Here is an 18,352-nt window from a genome sequence, read left to right on the forward strand (position 1 = left end):
GGGCCGGATGTGGCTGGATGTGGCCCACGGGCCATAGTTTGGAGATCCCTGTCGAGATGACAATGATCTATTCTACAGCTTCCTTGAGCTACGTCCTCTTTGATGTTTCGTTTTCACACCTAACCCTTCCATATCTCTATGTCTCCCTCTCCCCTGACGCTCAGTCTGAAGAAGGGTCTCGACCCAAAACGTCACCCATCCATGTTCTCCAGAGATGCTGCCTGACCCGCTGAGTTACTCCAGCACTTTGTCCTTTTTTTTGTTAATCAGCATCTGCAGTTCCTTGTATCTACACCTGAGTACATTTTTATATGGTTGTAGGGTTTAGTTTAGTTTAGAGATACAGCGCAGAAACAGGCCCTTCGGCCCACCGACCCGTGCCAACCAGCGATCCCCGCACACTAACACTATCCTACGCACACTAGGGACAATTTACATTTGAACCAAGCCAATTAACCTGCAAACTTGTCCGTCTTTGGAGAGTTGTACACTCAATCTTGGCCTTATAGGCCCGTTGTCCTGGCAACAGCACTGGAACATGGAACATGGAATCATGGGGCGGCATGATGGCACAGCGGGTAGGGTTACACCACTAGGGACAATGTTTACATTTACACCAAGCCAATTAACCTACAAACCTGCACGTCTTTGGAGTGTGGGAGGAAACCGGAGATCTCGGAGAAAACCCACGCAGGTCACGGGGAGAACGTACAAACTCCGTACAGACAGCACCCGTAGTGGGGATGGAACCCGGGTCTCCGGCGCTGTGAGGCGGCAACTCTACCGCTGCGCCCAAACGCTTCTTCAACACCACCCCTGGCAGCGCGTTCCAGACCCCCACCGCCCTCTGTGTAAGAAACCTGCCCCACACGTCTCCATTAAACCTTCCCCCTCTCATCTTACAGCTCTGCCCACTAGTGTTGGACATGTCCACCCTGGGGAGAACGTTTGGTGGCAGGTATCAGCTCACCCTAGATTCTATCACGCCCTGCACTAGGGGTTGCCAACTATCTCACACCCAAATACGGGACGAGGTGACGTCACCGCCCCGCGCCCCACGTGACCTCACCCAGCCAGCGGCCACGTGCTCCCGCTCCACCAATGGTAGCCGCCCGGGCTGGGAGGCGGGTTGCTACGCAACCTCTGTTAGGCGGCGCCCGGGCCTCCGGGCCTACAACGTCCGGAGCTAAAAAGTCGGAAACCTAGAGTGTCGGGACGTAAACTTTCAGGACCTAAACTGTCGGGGCCTACAGAATCCGGGCCTACAGTGTCCGGGCCTACAGCAACCCCTGGGCCTACAATGTCCGGGCCTACCATGCCCGGGCCTACAGTATCCCTACCTACAGTGTCCGGGCCTACAGTGCCCAGACCTACAATGTCCCTGCCTACAGTGGCTGGGCCTACAGTGTCCGGGCCAACAGTGTCCGGGCCTACAGTGTCCGGGCCTACAGTGCCCGGGCCTACAGTGTCCAGGCCCTACAGTGTCCAGGCCTACAGTGCCAGGGCCTACAGTGTCCCTGCCTACAGTGCCCGGGCCAACAGTGTTCCTGCCTACAGTGTCCGGGGCCTACAGTGTCCGGGCCTACATTGTCGGGGCTTACAGTGTCGGGGCCTACAGTGTCGGGGCCTACAGCCGGAGAAGGGCGGGTCCCATACGGGACAAGCCAATTTAGCCCAAATGCGGGATGTCCCGGCTAATACGGGACAGTTGGCAACCCTACCCTGCACACTGGCGCCAATTTCACAGAGGGCCAATTAACCTGCCAACCCGCACGAATTTGGGATGTGGTGGAAACCAGAGCACCCGGAGGAAACCCACACAGTCACAGGGAGAACATGCAAACTCCGCATAGACCGCCGGACTGGAGGTCAGGATCAAACTTGGGTCTCTGGCACTGTAAGGCAGTGGCTCTACAAGCTGCATTTTTGTGTTAGTTCAGTTTAGCTCAGTTAGCTCAGTAGATTAGTTTAGATTAGTTTAGATTAGTTTATGATTGTAGAGACGAGGAAAAACCTTTTCACCCAGAGAGTTGTGAATCTGTGGAATTCTCTGCACAGAGGGCAGTGGAGGCCAATCACTGGATTAATTCAAGAGAGAGCTAGATAGAGCTCTTAGGGCTAACGAAATCGAGGGATATGGGGAGAAAGCAGGAACGGGGGGTACTGATTTTGGATGATCAGCCATGATGATATTGAATGGCGGTGCTGGCTCGAAGGGCCGAATGGCCTCTTCCTGCACCTAGTTGTCTATGTTTCTATTGTAATATGTACCGAGCTACAGTGCAAAGCTTGTTGTTGCGTGCTATCCAGTCAGTCTGGAGCAAACGCACTCGTACGACACAAAATGCGCACAAACTAGCAGGAAATCGGGAGTTGGTCTTTAAATACCTGCAGTTTTCGGGAATAGCCATTGATCGCAGATGGTACAGTGGTGACCAATGAGCTATCCTGAAGACCTAAAACCTCACCGACCCATTTATTTCCACAGATGCCGGCCTGACCCACTGAGTTCCTCCAGCACTTTGTGCTTTGCCTAAGATTCCAGCACCTGCAGTTCCTTGCACCACCATTTTAGCTGTTGCAGGATAACCAATGAGCTGTCACAGAGATACCGGTGATGACCAATAAATTGTCACAGAGTTAGGTTTAGTGTATTACTAAACCAAATGGGCCCAAACCTCTCCTGCATTGGTGCAGCCCCCTCTCCTCCCCCCCTCCTCCCCCCTCCCCCCCTTCCCCCCCTCCCCCCCCCTCACTCCCTCCTTAAAGTTTTACACCGATTTCAATGAAACTTCTTCCATTGGCACCAAAGGGACGACGGTGAGTAAGGTGGGCCTAAAGTTGTCACGCTACCGTGTACCGTTTTGGCTTTTGTTCAGGAACAAACACACAAACAAACGAGAGTTTTAGTATATAGATTGTCATGTGGATTGTCACCTTGTGGTGGTGGAGAAGCTTGTGTGGTCCTGAGACCCTGAGAGCGATGCCGTCTGGAGCCACGCTCCTGGTAGGGTCACCCGTGGCGGTAAGGTCGAGGGGGAGGGAGGTCCCTGACAAAGAGCGATCCAACCAAGACCTCAACGGTGGAACAGGCGGAGGGTGATGGCTGACTTTAGTGGAGCGTCACAACGGCTGGGAAGGCGGATGGATGAAGGCTGCAGCAGAAAAGAGTCCCCGGTCGTCTTGGACTCCACGCCACTGGATCCTGACCCAGATCTGTCAAGGACCGTGTGGTGGCTGTCTGTGCACCAGTCTCCCCACGTTAAACAAAGTCACGCACAGGCGCCCGACCCTATGGAGAGGACAGTCACACTCGCTTCCAGTGACCGCCGATGATGGTGATGATTGTCATGTGTACAGAGGTACAGTTTTAGTTTTAGAGATACAGTGCGGAAACAGGCCCTATGGGACCGCCCTTCACCGGTTGTAGGCCCGGACACTGTAGGCCCGGACACTGTAGGCCCGGACACTGTAGGCCCGGACACTGTAGGCCCGGACACTGTAGGCCCGGACACTGTAGGCAGGGACACTGTAGGCAGGGACACTAGCTCTATCCTATACACTGGGGACCATCTACAATTTGCAGCAGCCAATTAACCTACAAACTTGTAAGTCTTTGGAGTGTGAGAGGAAACCCGGAGCACCCGGAGAAAACCTACGCAGGTCACTGAGAGAACGCGCAAACTCCGCACGGACAGCACCCGTGGTCAAAAGCTTTATTTTGTTGCGTGCTGTCCAGCCAGTGAAAAGACCATACATGGTTACAATCAGAGAGTTAGACAGGTACATGGATAGGACAGGTTTGGAGGGATATGGACCAAGCGCGGGCAGGTGGGATGAGGGTAGCTGGGACATTGTTGGCCAGTGTGGGCAAGTTGGGCCGAAGGGCATGTTTCCACACTGTATCACTCTATGAAGGGCCCGTTTCCACACTGGATCACTCTGTGACTCTATGAAGGGCCTGTTTCCACACTGGATCACTCTGTGACTCTATGAAGGGCCTGTTTCCACACTGTATCACTCTGTGACTCTATGAAGGGCCTGTTTCCACACTGTATCACTCTGTGACTCTATGAAGGGCCTGTTTCCACATTGTATCACTCTATGACTGTGACCCTAATCCAGCTGTCCATAGTGTTCGGATACAGGGTGGAGGGAATAACATTTAGCGCAAGATAAAATCCAGTAAAGCCTTAGTGTCTCCAATGAGGTAGATGGGAGGTCGGGTATGGGATAGTATCTGCACTAGCATCGTCTAGCATTGGTACACTACCATCAAGTTTTGTTATAATGTCATTCTGTGATAGCTTCCTTATTGAGAGATAAGTGGCAAACTCCTAATCAGTCGGTAATAAATCAGTCAGGGCACTGAGCTCATGCTGACCTGTAACGATAACATTTCCCATGTCATTATATGAAGGACGACTTCCTTATAACATATATAACATATAACAACTACAGCATGGAAACAGGCCTGTCCGGCCCTACCAGTCCACGCCGACCATTCTCCCTGACCTAGTCTCATCTACCTGCACTCAGACCATAACCCTCCAATCCCCTCCTATCCATATACCTATCCAATCCAAAGTCCTTCTACTTGCTTAACCCCCATTTGTTTTCATAAGTGATAGGAGCAGAATTAGGCCATTCGGCCCATCGAGTCTACGCCACCATGCGATCACAGCATTTCTATCTCTCCCTCCTAACCCCATTCTCCTGCCTTCTCCCCGACACCGGGTGGCGCCACCAGCACTGTCTACCTCGCCAACAGTCTGTCTGTCCTCTCTACTGTTGTTGTTATTTTAAGCATGTGTCAAAGTATGTTTTAGTGTTCCTTGGTGTGTTTTATGCGGGAGGGGGGGTGGGGGTTGGGGGAAACTTTTTTTCAATCTCTTACCTCGATGGAGATATGATTGTCCCCGTATCGTATCTCCGTCCCCACTGCGGCCTAACATCGAGGAGTTGGCGGCCTTTCCTGGAGACCGGCCCGGCGCTTCATGCCGCGGGTGCGGCGCGGACTTTAACATCGCGGAGCTTGCGATCCTTTGCCGGGGATCGACTGCGGAGAGCTCCAACCGCGGGGCCTGTGGACTTTAACACCGTGAAGCCCGCGGTCTCTGGTGAGAAGAGGCCGACTCGGGAGCTCCGTGCCGCGGAGAGTTTCAACCGTCCCGACGCGGGGAGTTTCGATCATCCCGACGCGAGGGCCTCGGACAGTCGGCAGCGGCGACTGTGGATGGTTCAACAGCCCCGACCGCGGGTGGACAAAGAGGAAGGTGTTTGGACTTTATTACCTTCCATCACAGTGAGGAATGTGGAATCCGCTGTGGTGGATGTTCATGTTACATTTTACTTCATGAGGCTGTGTGTCTTGTTGCTTTTCACTTAGTGTGGCTGTGTGGTCACTCAAATTTCACTGCACCTCAATTGGTACATGTGACAATAAAGTGAATCTTGAATCTTGATCTTGAATCTAACCTCTGACACCCGTACGAATCAAGAATCTATCTATCACTGCCTTCATTACTTGGCCTCCACTGCCTTCTGTGGCAAAGAATTCCACAGATTCTACACACCCTCTGACTAAAGCAATCCCTCCTCATCTCCTTCCTAAAGGACTGGTTGCAAAGCGACCGGCAGCACGTTGGCGCAGCGGGTAGCGCCACTACCTTACCGCGTCCGTGACCAGCGTTCCGCACCGCCCTCAGGTGGTGTGGGTCATGTGTTCTCCCCGTGACATCGTGGGATACCTCCGGGTGCTCTGGTTTCCTCAAAAACAAAATCACGTCCTAAGTTACCTGCAGCTTGTAGTTTGGAGTTTAGCTGATGTTTGTGGTGTTCAGTAGCCCGTTGGCTGTAGGGAAGAAGCTCTTCCTGAACCTGGACGTTACCGTTTTCAGGCCCCTGTACCGTCTTCCCGATGACAGGGGTCACCCCGTTCCTGCCTTCTCCCCATACCCCCTGACTCCGCTATCCTTAAGAGCTCTATCTAGCTCTCTCTTGAAAGCATCCAGAGAATTGGCCTCCACTGCCTTCTGAGGCAGAGAATTCCACAGATTCACAACTCTCTGACTGAAAAAGTTTTTCCTCATCTCCATTCTAAATGGCCTACCCCTTATTCTTAAACTGTGGCCCCTTGTTCTGGACTCCCCCAACATTGGGAACTTGTTTCCTGCCTCTAGCATGTCCAATCCCTCAATAATCTTATACGTTTTGATAAGATCCCCTCTCATCCTTCTAAATTCCAGTGTATACAAGCCTAGTCGCTCCAGTCTTTCAACATACGACAGTCCCGCCATTCCGGGAATTAACCTAGTAAACCTACGCTGCATGCCCTCAATAGCAAGAATATCCTTCCTCAAATTTGGAGACCAAAACTGCACACAGTACTCCAGGTGCGGTCTCACTAGGGCCCTGTACAACTGCAGAAGGACCTCTTTGCTTCCATACTTAACTCCTCTTGTTATGAAGGCCAACATGCTTTCTTCACTGCCTGCTGTACCTGCATCGTCTGATTGAATGGTGCCAGAATAATAATCTTGCTCTCAATGTCAGAAGGGACAAGGAGCTGATTGTTGCCTTTAGAAGATGGAAGATGTGGATCTATAGTCTGAACAAGGGTCTCGACCTGAAACATCACCCATTCCTTATCTCCAGAGATGCTGAGTTACTCCAGCAGTTTGTGTTTAGTTTGGAGTTAGAGATACAGCACAGAAACAGGCCCTTCGGCCCACCGGGTCCGCGCCGACCAGTGATCCCCGCACACTAACACTATCCTACACCCACTAGACACACTAGAAACATCACCCATTCCTTCTCTCCAGAGGTGCTGCCTGATCCGCTGAGTTACTCCGGCATTTTGTGTCTACCTTCGATTTAAACCAGCACCTGCAGTTTTTTCCCCCCCTACACATCTGTGGAGAGAGAAACCGAGCCAATGTTTCGTTGTTTCAGAGATGTAGCACAGAAACAGGCCCTTCGGCCCACCGAGTCCTGCGATCCCCGCACACTAACGCACACTAGGGACACTTTTTACATTCATACCAAGCCAATGAACCTACTAACATGCACATCTTTGGAGTGTGGGAGGAAACCGAAGATCTTGGAGAAAACCCACGCAGGTCACGGGGAGAACGTACAAACTCCGTACAGACGGCACCTGTAGTCAGGATGAAACCCGGGTCTCCGGCACTGCATTCGCCGTAAGGCAGCAACTCTACCGCTGTGCCACCGTGCCGCTCAAGAGAAGAGGGAAGATGAGGATCTATAGTCTGAAGAAGGGTCTCGACCTAAAACGTCACCCATTCCTTCTCTCCAGAGATGCTGAGTTACTCCAGCATTTTGTGTCTATCTGAGAATCTGCAAACCTGCCTTCATTGACGGGATGGGATGACTTCCTGGGGGTGTATGTCTTTGAAGATCTGTCCTGGACCCAGCACCTTGATGTAATCAAGAAACCGCATCAACGACTCAACTTCCACAGAAGACCGACGAGATTCAGTACGTCAACGAATCTTCTCTTGAACTTCTACAGGTGTTACAGTAGAGACCACATTGACTGGTTGCATCACAGCCTGGTTCGACAACTTGAACGTCCAGGAGCGGAAAAGACCGCAAAAAGTTGTGAACACTGCCCAGTCCATCATTGGCTCTGACCTCCCCACCATCGAAGGGACTTACCGGAGTCACAGCCTCAATAACGCAGCCAGCATCATCAGAGACCCACACCACCCTGGCCACACTCTCATTGACCCACACCACCCTGGCCACACTCTCACTGACCCACACCACCCTGGCCACACTCTCACTGACCCACACCACCCTGGCCACACTCTCACTGACCCACACCACCCTGGCCACACTCTCACTGACCCACACCACCCTGGCCACACTCTCACTGACCCACACCACCCTGGCCACACTCTCACTGACCCACACCACCCTGACCACACACTCACTGACCCACACCACCCTGGCCACACTCTCACTGACCCACACCACCCTGGCCACACTCTCACTGACCCACACCACCCTGACCACACACTCACTGACCCACACTCTCACTGACCCACACCACCCTGGCCACACACTCACTGACCCACACTCTCACTGACCCACACTCTCACTGACCCACACTCTCACTGACCCACACTCTCACTGACCCACACCACCCTGGCCACACTCTCATCTCACCCCTGCCATCGGGAAGACGGTACAGGAGCCTGAAAACTGTAACGTCCATGTTCAGGAACAGTTCCCTCCAGCCATCAGGCTGTTAAACAAACACTACAAACACCAACTAAAGAAACACTACAAAAACTAAACTACAAACTGTCTTACTTGCACTAGGGATTTTGTACTAATATTGTGTTATTTTAATCTATTTAGCTTTTATTTTTGTTTACAATATTTAGTTTAGTTTAGTTTAGTGATACAGCGCGGAAACAGGCCTTTCGGCCCACCGGGTCCGCACCGACCAGCGATCCCCTCACAGTAACACTATCCTACACACACACACCAGGGACCATTTACTATTTTACCGAAGCCAATTAACCTACAAACCTGTACGCCTTTGGAGTGTGGGAGGGAAACCGGAGCACCCGGAGAAAACCCCCGCGGGTCAGGGGGAGAACGTACAAACTCCGTACAGACGGCGCCCGTAGTCGGGATGGAACCCGGGTCTCTGGCGCAGTGAGGCGGCAACTCTACCACCGGGCCACTGAGGCTGTGATGGGCTTTTGTTATGATTGCGTCAACGTTCTGGGCCAAGGACAGATCCTCTGCGATTAGCACCGATGCTTTCTAAGTCGTGTTTGCGCAACTGAACAAGAAAGTGAACGCTGATTGTTTTACACGGCCAGTTTGTTTTATTAAGCAATCCGCCCGTGCGGTAAATCCCAGTGTTGCCTTAACTCGGAGTCAGCGATTTACGTGTCAAAGCCAAGGCAGTAAAATGTGGGAGGGATGGAAGGAGGGAGGGTGGGAATGGTGAAGGGAGAGGGGGGGGGAACAGCGACCTGATATAAACCAGTTGTGGCTGTTGGGAAGTTGCATCAGTCTACCTGTCTCTCCGTGGGGCCAAGAGACTCTCTGGGGCTTCTGAGTGCCGCCCAACAGAAAGATGGAACTTTGGACCTCAACTATAGTGCTTCTATCTCTTGCCCTGCAGCTGATTCAAGGTAGGGTTTTCCCTCCAGTTCCTGCAATGTTTAAACCGTGATGAGTTTATCTCGCGTTCGAATCCAAGCGGGGATTCGGAGCGCAATAGACAATAGGTGCAGGAGGAGGCCACTCGGCCCTTCGAGCCAGCACCGCCATTCACTGTGATCATGGCTGATCATCCACAATCAGTACCCCGTTCCTGCCTTCTCCCCATACCCCCTGACTACGCTATCCTTAAGAGCTCTATCTAGCTCTCTCTTGAATGCATTCAGAGAATTGGCCTCCACTGCCTTCTGAGGCAGAGAATTACACAGATTCACAACTCTCTGACTGAAAAAGTTTTTCCTCATCTCAGCTCTAAATGGCCTACCCCTTATTCTTAAACTGTGGCCCCTTGTTGCAGTGAGAATGTGCAACGTGTTGGTACCAGGGCACTGTGATTTTGAGAAAAAAACAGGATGCGTTTAAGGGGGGGTGGAGATTTCAGACAGAGATCTGAACACCATGCCAAGACCAACTTTAATCTGCTTGCAAATCATCCATTTAGAAACACAGAAACATAGAAAATAGGTGCAGGTGGAGGCCATTCGGCCCTTCGAGCCAGCACCGCCATTCACTAAACTGGGCGGCACGGTAGCGCAGCGGTAGAGTTGCCGCTTTACAGCGAATGCAGCGCCGGAGACTCAGGTTCAATCCTGACTACGGGTGTAAGGAGTTTGTACGTTCTCCCCGTGATCTGCGTGGGTTTTCTCCGAGATCTTCGGTTTCCTCCCACACTCCAAAGACGTACAGGTATGTAGGTTAATTGGCTGGGTAAATGTAAAAATTGTCCCTAGTGGGTGTAGGATAGTGTTAATGTGCGGGGATCGCTGGGCGGCACGGACTTGGAGGGTCGAAAAGGCCTGTTTCCGGCTGTATATATATGATATGATATGATAAAGCAAATCATCAGAGGCATGGATAGGGTAGACAGTCAGAACCTTTTCTGCAGAGTGGAATTGTCAAGGACGAGAGGGCATAGCTTTAAAGTGAAATGGGGCAACATTTAAAGGAGACTAGACTAAGTGGACCCGTTGGGCCTAACTTCTCCTGCATTGGTGCTGCACCCTCTGCGACCCCCCCATCCCCCTCCCCCTCCCCATCCCCCTCCCCCTCCCCCCCCTCCCCTCTCCCCTCCCCCTTCCCCTCCCCCCTCACCCCTCTCCCCTCCTCCCCCTCTCTCCTCCTCCCCCCACCTCCCCGTCTCCCCTCAACCCCCCTCCCCACCCTCTCCCCTCCCCCTCCCCGTCCTTCCACCCCCCCTTATCCTCCCTCAAACCCCCTTATCCTCCCTCCCTCCCTCCCTCCCTCCCTCCCTCCCTAGGAGATAGATTTAAACTTTAAAATGTGAATAACTTTAAAAATATAACACCAATTTCAATTAAACTTCTTCCATTAGCACCAAAGGGACGATGGTGAATAAGGTGGGCCTAGAATCGCCGCGCTATAACGTACCGTTTTGGCTGTAGTTCAGGAACAAACAAACAAACAAACAAACAAACAAACAGATAGACGTGCGGGCAGGATTGATTCACAGAAGGTGCTTGGTGCCTGGAGTGTTCATGCCTGGGGTGGTGGTGGAGGCAGGTACGATAGTGGCGTTTGGGTCATTTTTCCATTCCCTCCACAGATGCTGTTTGACCCTGCTGAGTTTGGTATAATGTAGTTTATAGAAACCCTCAGTGCTGCAGTGCTAACGTTTGATGTGCTGCAGCCATTACTGGGGCCGGAGCGGCCACAGGTAAATTCCCCACGGGTTAAAAATCCCCACTGCTTGTTATGGCCTCAGGTGAGCTCCAGTAGCTCAGGTGAGCTCCCATGGGTACAGTGTGGAAACATGGTGTGGAAGGGGGAGGGAGGGGGGAATGATGGGGTTGCAGCTCCTAGACTGTGGAACAGCATCCCTCTCCCCATCAGAACTGCCCCCTCCCTCCATCCACTCCTTTAAGTCCAGGCTCAAAACCTATTTCTACTCCCTAGCGTTTGAGGCCCTCTGAGGGGGCGCTGTGAACTGTTTATGTATGTGCTGTTATGTTTGTGTGCTATTGTATGTTCGTTTCTTAGTACCTGAACTGATGTACAGCACTTTGGTCAACGTGGGTTGTTTTTAAATGTGCTATACAAATAAAATTGACTTGACTTGATGCAAAATGGATGGATGGAGCAAAGAGAATACGTCAGATCATGTAAAATAATGAGGCCATCAAAATCAGATGAAACTTCTCACTGTCTAATGATGTCTAGTCCGTACAATGGAGCCTGTATATAACCTGTGTTACTAATGCCTGCATGCACAAAAGGACACAGAGTGCTGGAGTAACTCAGCGGGTCAGGCAGCATCTCTGGAGAACATGGATAGGTGACGTTTCACAGAGTGCTGGAGTAACTCAGCGGGTCAGGCAGCATCTCTGGAGAACATGGATAGGTGACGTTTCACAGAGTGCTGGAGTAACTCAGCGGGTCAGGCAGCATCTCTGGAGAACATGGATAGGTGATGTTTCACAGAGTGCTGGAGTAACTCAGCGGGTCAGGCAGCATCTCTGGAGAACGTGGATCAGTGAGGTATTGGGTCAGAAAGCCTTCGACAAGGTCCCACATAGGAGATGTAGAGCACATGGTATTGGGGGTAGGGTACTGACATGGATAGAAAATTGGTTGGTAGACAGGAAACAAAGAGTGGGGATAAATGGGTCCCTTTCAGAATGGCAGGCAGTGACTAGTGGGGTACCGCAAGGCTCGGTGCTGGGACCGCAGATATTTACAATATACATTAATGACTTGGATGAAGGGATTAAAAGTAACATTAGCAAATTGCAGATGACACAAAGCTGGGTGGCAGTGTGAACTGTGAGGAAGATGCTATGAGGTTGCAGGGTGACTTGGACAGGTTGTGTGCTGGAGTGGGCGGATGCATGGCAGATGCAGTTTAATGTGGATAAATGTGAGGTTATCCAGTTTGGTGGTAAGAACAGGAGATTATTATCTGAATGGTGTCAAATTAGAAAAGGGGAAGAAAACGAGATCTGGGTGTCCTAGTTCATCAGTCACTGAAAGGAAGCATGCAGGTACAGCAGGCAGTGAAGAAAGCCAATGGAATGTTGGCCTTCATAGCAAGAGGAGTTGAGTATAGGAGCAAAGAGGTCCTTCTGCAGTTGTACAGGGCCCTAGTGAGACCGCACCTGGAGTATTGTGTGCAGTTTTGGTCTCTAAACTTGAGGAAGGACATTCTTGCTGTTGAGGGCGTGCAGCGTAGGTTTACTAGGTTAATTCCCGGAATGGCGGGACTGTTGTATGTTGAAAGACTGGAGCGACTAGGCTTGTATACACTGGAATTTAGAAGGATGAGAGGGGATCTTATTGAAACATATAAGATTATTAAGGGATTGGACACCTTAGAGGCAGGAAACATGTTCCCCATGTTGGGGGAGTCCAGAAACAGGGGCCACAGTTTAAGAATAAGGGGGAGGCCATTTAGAACGGAGATGAGGTAAATCTTTTTCAGTCAGAGAGTTGTGGATCTGTGGAATTCTCTGCCTCAGAAGGCAGTGGAGGCCAATTCTCTGAATGCATTCAAGAGAGAGCTGGATAGAGCTCTTAAGGATAGCGGAGTCAGGGGGTATGGGGAGAAGGCAGGAACGGGGTACTGATTGTGGATGATCAGCCATGATCACATTGAATGGCGGTGCTGGCTCGAAAGGCCAAATGGCCTCCTCCTGCACCTATTGTCTATTGTCCATTGTGTTGATGTAACTGTGATGGTACTACAAGCGAGATTTTTCTTGGAATTTTAAAGCTGTAGAGGCAAACAAAAAGCTGGAGTAACTCAGCGGCACCCTTAAGGGTCTCGACCCGAAACGTCACCCATTCCTTCTCTCCAGAGATGCTGCCTGTGCAACTGTGTTACTCCAGCATCTTGTGTTTATCTTCGGTTTAAACCAGCAACTGCAGTGCCTTCCTACACAATTGAGTCACACAACAGGGAAACAGGCCCTTTGGCCCAATTCCTACCAAGATGTCCCATCTAAATTTTTCCCATTGACCTGAATTTGTTCACATATCCTGCTAAACCTGTCCTATCCATGTACTAAATGTCTTTTAAATGCTATTATTGTACCTGGCTCAACTACCTCCTATCTCTAAACTAAACTAAACAACCTCATTAAGCCACCAAGTGCCAGAGTAACAGCGATTCATAGAGTCATAGAGTGATACAGTGTGGAAACAGGCCCTTCATAGAGTCACGGAGTGATACAGTGTGGAAACAGGCCCTTCATAGAGTCACAGAGTGATACAGTGTGGAAACAGGCCCTTCAAAGAGTCACAGAGTGATACAGTGTGGAAACAGGCCCTTCATAGAGTGATACAGTGTGGAAACAGGTCCTTCAGCCCAACTCGCCCACACCGGCCAACAATGTCCCAGCTACACTAGTCCCACCTGCCTGCGTTTGGCCCATATCCCTCCAAACCTGTCCTATCCATGTACCTGTCCAACTGTTACTTAAACGATGGGATAGTCCCAGCCTCAACTACCTCCTCTGGCAGCTTGTTCCATACACCCACCACACTCTGTGTGGAAAAGGTACCCCTCAGATTCCTATTAAATCTTTTCCGATTCACCTTGAACCTATGTCCTCTGGTCCTCGATTCCCCTACTCTGGGCAAGAGACTCTGTGCATCTACCCGATCTATTCCCCTCATGATTTTGTACACCTCTATAAGATCACCCCTCATCCTCCTGTGCTCCATGGAATAGAAACCCAGCCTACTCAACCTCTCCCTATTGCTCACACCCTCTAGTCCTGGCAACATCCTCGTAAATCTTTTCTGAACCCTTTCCAGCTTGACAATATCTTTCCTATAACATGGTGCCCAGAACTGAACACAATATTCTAAATGTGGTCTCACCAACGTCTTATACAACTGCAACATGACCTCCCAACATCTATACTCAGCACTCTGACTGATGAAGGCCAAAGTCCCAAAGGCCTTTGTGACCTCCTTATCTACCTGTGACTCCACCTTCAAGGAACCATGCACCTGTACTCCTGCAGGGAATAATGTTTAGTGCAAGGTTTAGCCAGTGCTGTCGGAGTAGAGGTTTAATAGAGTGGAGCGACCATAATGAGTGATTGCAGATCCACTTCTGTGACCAGCACACAAAGAGTTGCTTGGGTTGGGCTCCATCTTAGAAGCAGCCTCCACAATTTAAAGTAGTATTGATGTACCATGCCCCAAATATTTCTGATTTGCAAGCTTGGTCTGCAGATCGGGTTGCAAACTGTCCCGTATTCGCCGGGACATCCCGTATTTTGGGCTGAATTGGTTTGTCCCATTCGGGACCGCCCTTGTCCCGTATTAGGCCTGGGGGGCACTGTTGGCCCGGATGCTGTAGGCCCGAATGCTGTAGGCCCAGACACTGTAGGCCCGGATGCTGTAGGCCCGAATGCTGTAGGCCTGGACGCTGTAGGTCCGGACAGTGTAGACCCGGACAGTGTAGGCCCGGACAATGTAGGCCCGGACAGTGTAGACCCGGACAGTGTAGGCCCAGACAGTGTAGACCCGGACAGTGTAGACCCGGACGGTGTAGGCCCGGACAGTGTAGACCCGGACAGTGTAGGCCCAGACAGTGTAGGTCAGGACAGTGTAGGTCAGGACAGTGTAGGTCAGGACAGTGTAGGTCAGGACAGTGTAGGTCAGGACAGTGTAGGTCAGGACAGTGTAGGCCCAGACAGTGTAGGTCAGGACGGTGTAGGCCCGGACAGTGTAGGTCAGGACAGTGTAGGTCAGGACAGTGTAGGTCCGGACAGTGTAGGCCAGGACGGTGTAGGCCCAGACAGTGTAGGTCAGGACAGTGTAGGCCCAGACAGTGTAGGCCAGGACAGTGTAGGTCCGGACAGTGTAGGTCAGGACGGTGTAGGCCCAGACAGTGTAGGTCAGGACAGTGTAGGTCAGGACAGTGTAGGTCAGGACAGTGTAGGTCAGGACAGTGTAGGTCAGGACAGTGTAGGCCCAGACAGTGTAGGTCAGGACGGTGTAGGCCCGGACAGTGTAGGTCAGGACAGTGTAGGTCAGGACAGTGTAGGTCCGGACAGTGTAGGCCAGGACGGTGTAGGCCCAGACAGTGTAGGTCAGGACAGTGTAGGCCCAGACAGTGTAGGCCAGGACAGTGTAGGTCCGGACAGTGTAGGTCAGGACGGTGTAGGCCCAGACAGTGTAGGTCAGGACAGTGTAGGCCCAGACAGTGTAGGTCAGGACGGTGTAGGCCCAGACAGTGTAGGCCCAGACAGTGTAGACCCGGACAGTGTAGGCCCAGACAGTGTAGGTCAGGACAGTGTAGGTCAGGACAGTGTAGGTCAGGACAGTGTAGGTCAGGACAGTGTAGGTCAGGACAGTGTAGGTCAGGACAGTGTAGGCCCAGACAGTGTAGGTCAGGACGGTGTAGGCCCGGACAGTGTAGGTCAGGACAGTGTAGGTCAGGACGGTGTAGGCCCAGACAGTGTAGGTCAGGACAGTGTAGGTCAGGACAGTGTAGGTCAGGACAGTGTAGGTCAGGACAGTGTAGGTCAGGACAGTGTAGGCCCAGACAGTGTAGGTCAGGACGGTGTAGGCCCGGACAGTGTAGGTCAGGACAGTGTAGGTCAGGACAGTGTAGGTCAGGACAGTGTAGGCCCAGACAGTGTAGGCCAGGACAGTGTAGGTCCGGACAGTGTAGGTCAGGACGGTGTAGGCCCAGACAGTGTAGGTCAGGACAGTGTAGGCCCAGACAGTGTAGGTCAGGACGGTGTAGGCCCAGACAGTGTAGGCCCAGACAGTGTGGACCCGGACAGTGTAGACCCGGACGGTGTAGGTCAGGACAGTGTAGGTCAGGACAGTGTAGGCCCGGACAGTGTAGGTCCAGACAGTGTAGGCCCAGACAGTGTGGGTCAGGACAGTGTAGGTCAGGACAGTGTAGGTCAGGACAGTGTAGGTCAGGACAGTGTGGGTCAGGACAGTGTAGGCCCAGACAGTGTAGGCCCAGACAGTGTAGGCCCGGGCAGTGTAGACCCGGACAGTGTAGGTCAGGACATTGTAGGTCCAGACAGTGTAGGCCCAGACAGTGTAGACCCGGACAGTGTAGGCCCAGACAGTGTAGGTCCGGACAGTGTGGGTCCGGACAGTGTAGGCCCAGACAGTGTGGGTCCGGACAGTGTAGGCCCAGACAGTGTAGGTCCGGACAGTGTGGGTCAGGACAGTGTGGGTCAGGACAGTGTAGGTCAGGACATTGTAGGTCCAGACAGTGTAGGCCCAGACAGTGTAGGCCCGGACAGTGTAGACCCGGACAGTGTAGGTCAGGACAGTGTAGGCCCGGACAGTGTAGGTCTGAAGGCCTGGGCGCCGCCTGAAGGAGGTTGCGTAGCAACCCGCCTCCTGGCCCGGGCGGCCGCCATTGTTGGAGCGGGAGCACGTGGCCGCTGGTTGGGTGAGGTCAAGTGGGGGCAGGGCGGTGACGTCACCTTTTGTCCCTTATTTGCAGAAGGTTCCCGACCTTAAACGTCACCCATCCATGTTCTCCAGAGATGCTGCCTGACCCGCTGAGTTACTCCGGCACTCTGGATCTTTTCCTCACTCGTAACCTTTCTCCGCAGGCCTGACTGAGTCTCCAGCTGAGCGGAACTATCTTGGACAGATGGAGAGAGGGAGAATCCGAATGGGAAACACAAGGGTGAGAATGGAGTGTGACCGCCTCGCCTTGTTGCAGCTTTCTGTCCACACCCCAACCCCCTGGTTTACCGAGACATGAGGCCCTCAACAACATCACACACAATGTGGCAACAGAGTTTATCATCTGTCTCTGATGCTGCTTGAATAAGTGTGTCTGTGTGTGTGTGTGTGTGTGTGTGTGTGTGTGTGTGTGTGTGTGTGTGTGTGTGTGTGTGTGTGTGTGTGTGTGTGTGTGTGTGTGTGTGTGTGTGTGTGTGTGTGTGTGTGTGAGTGTGTGTGTGTGTGTGAGTATGTGTGTGTGTGTGTGTGAGTATGTGTGTGTGTTGGTGTGAGTATGTGTGTGTATTAGTGTGTATATGCGTGTGTGTGTTAGTGTGTGTGTAAATGTGTGTGTTAGTGTGTGTATGTGTGTGTGTGTTAGTGTGGGTGTATATGTGTGTGTGTGTGTATGTGTGTGTGTGTGTGTGTGTGTGTGTGCATGTGTGTGTGTGTGTGCATGTGTGTTTGTGCGTGTGTGTGTTAGTATGTGTGTATATGTGTGTGTGTGTTAGTGTGAGTATGTGTGTGTGTTAGTGTGTGTATGTGTGCGTGTGCAGGTGTGTGTGTGTTATTGTGTGTGTATATGTGCTTGTGTGTTAGCGTGAGTATGTGTGTGTGTTAGTGTGTGTATGTGTGTGTGTGCATGCGTGTGTGTGTTGGTGTGAATATGTCTGTGTATTGGTGTGTGTATGTGTGTGTGTATGCGTGTGTGTGTTAGTGTGTGTGTATATGTGTGTGTGTGTTAGTGTGAGTATGTGTGTGTGTTAGTGTGTGGATGTGTGTGTGGGTGCATGGGTGTGCATGTGTATGCGTGTGTGTGTGTGGTGTGGGCGTGTGTATGTGCGTGTGAGCATGTGTGCATGTATCTACGTGTATTACATACATATACATATGTGTATACCTGCGGCATGTGTATGTATGTGCACATTTGTAGAAGCAAGAAACTGCAGATGCTGGTTTCCCATGGAAAGGCGCAAAGTGTTGGAGTAACTCAGCAGGTCCAAACACCTGCTTATCAACCCACCCCACCTCCTGTGTTCACCTATTGCCTGCCAGACTTTGTCCTGCCCCTCCAATCTTCCAGCTAACACCCCCCCCCTTCTCCCCACTCCTCTACAGTCAGTCTGAAGAAGGGCCCTGACCCAAAATGTCACCTATCCATGTTCTCCAGAGATGCTGCCTGACCCGCTGAGTTACTCCAGCACTCTGTGAAACGTCACCCATCCATGTTCTCCAGAGATGCTGCCTGACCCGCTGAGTTACTCCAGCACTCTGTGTCTTTTTTTGTGAACTAACGGCTCCTAAGATCATAAGACTATAATGCACAGCAGAATTAGACCATTGAGCCCATCGTATCTGTTCCGCCATTCGATCAGCCTCATTCTCCATAACATAGAAACATAGAAAATAG

The 18,352-nt window shown here is 51.7% G+C and overlaps 1 protein-coding gene across 1 annotated transcript in view; it reads left to right on the forward strand.

Annotated features, from left to right (window-relative positions):
* Window positions 1–18,352, forward strand: part of LOC144593825 (phospholipase B1, membrane-associated-like) — a 171,067-nt gene that overhangs the window by 9,930 nt on the left and 142,785 nt on the right. The window lies entirely within an intron of this gene.

This window comes from Rhinoraja longicauda, chromosome 5 (assembly GCF_053455715.1).
Source record: "Rhinoraja longicauda isolate Sanriku21f chromosome 5, sRhiLon1.1, whole genome shotgun sequence".
NCBI classification, from domain to species: domain Eukaryota; kingdom Metazoa; phylum Chordata; class Chondrichthyes; order Rajiformes; family Arhynchobatidae; genus Rhinoraja; species Rhinoraja longicauda.